Here is a 4,332-nt window from a genome sequence, read left to right on the forward strand (position 1 = left end):
ATACTGCCAGTGCCCAGAAACCCCTCTCATGTCCTCCTCAATCACCATCGCCTTTGTCGTCTTCAAGAGTAATAACTGTCAAGCGTCCATGGTCTCTATTTCCTTCCTTTTCTTCAGAATGTTGCCTCCTAAGTCTGAATCCTTAAAATTGAGGATTTATCTACCATTTGAACTTTATGGAAATGGAATCGTAGAACATGTCTTTGTATCTGCTTTCTTTTTTTAACACTGTAAATGCGAGGTGCCTTTGTATTGTTGCATGTGGCAAAATTCTTTAATTGCTGTATAGTGTTGCATTGTATAAATGCAACATTGTGTATCCAGCATTTTCCCATAGATGTTTGCAGTTTGAACCAGCTGCCGTGAGCATTCTTGTCCACGTTTCTTAGTGCATGTGTGCAGTCGTTTCTTTGAGGCTAAACTTAGGAGTTGAAGTTCAGGGTCATAAGACATGCATATCTTTTTCTTTTTCTTTTCATAATATTCCTTCTTATATGTATCAAAGTTCATACCACAGAATGAGCTCTGGGTTGCAAAAGAGAATTTATTTTTTTGCATCTGCCTAAGAATATGTGTATCTTTAGCTTCAGTAGATTTAATGCTGAACTGTTCCCCACGGTGGTTCTAAGAGTTTACACTCCCATTAGCAAGAAGCATGTATGTTAACCCTTTAGAGAGTGGAAGCATATGGCCCATAAAAGGAGACTCCAGGGGATTTGTTTTTAGCCTTTTTCTTCTCAGGGACAGACTGGAGAAAGCCTCTTTATCAGATTAGGGATCCCCAAGGCTCACAGTAGATACTGACATTGCGATATACTTGCCAGCTCTGAATCTAAGCTGACCTTGAAGTGAATCTCCCAATTCAATTAAAAAAAAAACCCACCCCACCAGCCACAGAGCTGAAGTGCACTTAGAAGTAACATTTGAGTGAAGAGTTAGGTACTAAGGAGAAAGTTCTGGATGTGAATGGATCACACAAATAAAATATCTTTCAATAATTCTGAGTCTGGGAGCTTCAGGAAGCCACGGATGTGGTAATGGGACTAAACCAAGAATTTTCAATGTCAAACACTTAGAGAAATCAAATATTTACTACAGATAGGACTGGGTGGGATTTCTAAAGCTTCCTGGCTTTGTTTTGACCTGGACTTCTGTGAACTTGTGATAGCTCTGGCTACATCATGCTAATCACAAGCTTTGGTTGGAAGTCATATGTATCTCTGATTAACAGAGTTAGGAAAATTAGCTTTACATGGACATGAGTATAGTCTCTTCAGCCTTGGAGCCCATGGGGCTTGTGGAGTTGAAGAGACTGGGGAGCACTGAAGGTTTATCGTGAGGAACGCGGGTGTGCTTGGCAACCCAGAAACGTACTCACACCTGTCTGTCCAATCTCTCCGTCCTGGCCATTCTTCATTTTAACAAATTTTTAATTTTTAATTTACTTTTGGAGATGGAGTCTTGCTATGTTGCTCAGGTTGCTGTCACTTTTGGCTTCAAGTGACCCTCCCACCTCAGCCTCCCGCGTAGCTGGGATTCCAGGCTCCACCATGTCTGGCCCTCTTTGGCGATTCCCTACTGTCTAGCACAGACTCTCAGCGATGGGCCCCGTGGAGGATGACAAATTTTACCCCTGTTCACAGGCATAGGGGCTTAGCAGCATCTGACCAGCCTGTTATGCCAAGGCAGAAGAAAAATCACGGGGATGGCATATGCCACCTCTGTTAGATGCATCTTGGGGGGCAGAATGGATGTCACCATACGATGAAAAGAAAAATCTAGATTAGTTTTCTGCAGCTTCTGTAGCAAATTACCACAAATGAAACAGCACAAATGTATTATGTAGCAGGTTTTTTTGTTTGTTGTTTTGAGACGGTCTTACTCTGTCGCCCAGGCTGGTGTGCAGTGGTGTGATCTCAGCTCACTGCAACTTCCACTTTCTGTGTTCAAGTGATTGTCGTGCCTCAACCTCTAGAGCAGCTGGGACTACGGGCATGCACTGCCACACCTGCCTAATTTTTATATTTGGCTAGGCTGGTCTCAAACTCCCGAACTTAAGTGATCTGCCAGCCTCAGCCTCACAAAATGCTGGGATTACAGTCATGAGCCTTGCACCCAAGCCTTACATTACAGTTTTATAGGTTAAAAGTCTGACATGAAGGCTGGGAGGCAGTGGCTCTGGCCTGTAATTGCAACACTTTGGGAGGTCACAGCAGAAGGATCACTTAAAGCCACGAGTTTGAGACTAGCTTGGGCAACAAAGTGAGACTCTGTCTCTAAAAAAATAAATAAATAATCAAATAAATCAAGAAAAATGTAAAATTATTAATCTTAAAAGTCTGACTTGGCTCTCAATGGACTACAGTTGAGTATCAGCAGGGATGACTTTCTACTGCAGGCTCTGGGGGAGACCCAGGGAGATCTGTTTCTTTGTCTTTCAGTTTCTGGAGGCCGCTCATGTTACTTGGCTTGTGGCCTCTTCCTCCATCTTCAAAGCCCAGTAACACTGCGTCCCTTGGACCACCTTTCGCCTACTCATATCTCCATTTTCCTCCCTTTTCCTCTTTTAAGAACAGCATGATTTCTTAGTGCTGCCAGGATCGGCCAGCATAATCTGTTTTAAAGGCAGCTGATTAGTGACCTGAATTCCATCTGCACTCTGTGCCATGTCACCTAGCATAGTCACATATTCCAGAGATTTGGGTGTGGCTGTATTTGGAGGCCATCATTCTCCCTGGCACAGACTCCTGGTAACGGGATGGTTAATTGATGTGCTGTGAGCTGCAAAAGAATGAGAAGGCCAGGGGTGGAAGTGGGGGAGGACAGGTTGAGCCTCCAGGTAGAAAAACGCTTCCCCCACAACCCCACTTCTTCCTGGTGAGGCACAGAACAAAGGAGGGTGAGCAAGCCCCGTAAATGATGCCACTGCACATTGCAGTCCTGGAAGCCACATCCTTGGGTTTCGTGAAAAAGCTCCATCAATTTCCAGACATTTTCAGGCAACAGCTTGACTGGTTGCTGGACACTGAGGTGGAGAGCGCTTCTTCATGGTGGTGTATTGAACCTTCTCCCCTTGCCTCTCAGGAGAGACCTGGTCTGAATGTGACCTCCAGGAGTGGAGGTCCTAGAAATGCCAGAAGGAAGAAAATGCTAGAAATCAGCCGGGTCCTAGCAGCTAAACTTCGGCCTTCTCTATGTAGGTATCAGGCCTGAGGACATTACATGCATTGCCTTAATCTTTGCAAATGTAATCACTGTCTATTATTATGCCAATTTAGAGGTGAGGAAAAGAGAGACACCCTTGACCATCACAATCCTGCAGTCATGGTCAAACACGGAGGGCCAGAAAGGATAGCTGGGCACCTCTGGGTGCCTTGTCAGCCAATTCTTGTCTTTCTGAAAGAGGTTGCTTTTCTCTCTCTCTCTCTCCTCTCTTTTCTTAGACAAAGTCTCACTCTGTCACCCAGGCTGGAGTGCAGATGTGTGATCTCAGCTCACTGCAATCTCCACCTCCCAGGTTCAAGCGATTCTTCTGCCTCAGCCTCCCAAGTAGCTATTACAGGCACCTGCCTCTATGCCTTGCTAATTTTTTGTATTTTTAGTAGAGACCGGGGTTCGCCATGTCGGCCAGGCTGATCTTGAACTCCTGACCTCAGGTGATCTGCCCATCCCAGCCTCCCAAAGTGCTGGGATTACAGGCATGAGCCACCGCACCTGGTCAGAGGTTGCTTTCTGTTGCATTTCCTCCACTTTTGCTCAGCAACACTAAGTGCATTTGACTGTCTGCTCACCCTCCCTGCCAGCCTGGCAAACGGAAGTGAGACGTCATTACATTCCTAACTGCACAGATTAAAAATGCCATTTCCCAGGGGCTGATGGCAGAATTGCCCCCAGTGCCACCTGGCCCCTTTGAGGCCCCAGTGGTGCTGAAACGGGGCTGGGGGATCAGAGATGGCCAGGGGATTTAGCTGTCCTTTGTCCCCAAACTCTCTTGTTTGGGTGGGGCTGCATCTGTCGTGGGGGACGGCTGTCCTGTAATGAGGCCTGTGGCTTGGTTGTTTCTGCTCTCTGGCCTTGTTGGCAAGGGACCAGCCTTTTTTGGATGGGTGGGAGCCTCATGCCCTCTTTATGAAGGAGACTGGTCCACATTTTTGAGATGGGCTCTCCAGACCTTCCTTCTGAGTCTTTATTTACAACTGTGGTTCTCATTGATCCCTCCTTCACAACTAAGGTAAGGTGCCTAACTCCTACCCCCAGCACTAACTCAGTTTCTACCATTTCCTGTTTCAAATGATTTCATGTGTGTTGCCTCCCAACTTTCTTTCCCTTTCC

The 4,332-nt window shown here is 46.0% G+C and overlaps 1 non-coding gene across 1 annotated transcript; it reads right to left on the minus strand.

Moving 5' to 3' along the window:
* Positions 1–479: 479 nt before the first annotated feature.
* LOC135271435 (small nucleolar RNA SNORA40) lies at positions 480–603 on the minus strand. Its single transcript, XR_010339576.1, has one exon. It is a non-coding gene; the product is annotated as a small nucleolar RNA SNORA40 (small nucleolar RNA).
* Positions 604–4,332: the final 3,729 nt, after the last annotated feature.

Source organism: Aotus nancymaae, unplaced genomic scaffold (genome assembly GCF_030222135.1).
Source record: "Aotus nancymaae isolate 86718 unplaced genomic scaffold, 86718_ANA_hifiasm-v0.15.2.pri h1tg000077l, whole genome shotgun sequence".
Lineage (NCBI taxonomy): Eukaryota > Metazoa > Chordata > Mammalia > Primates > Aotidae > Aotus > Aotus nancymaae.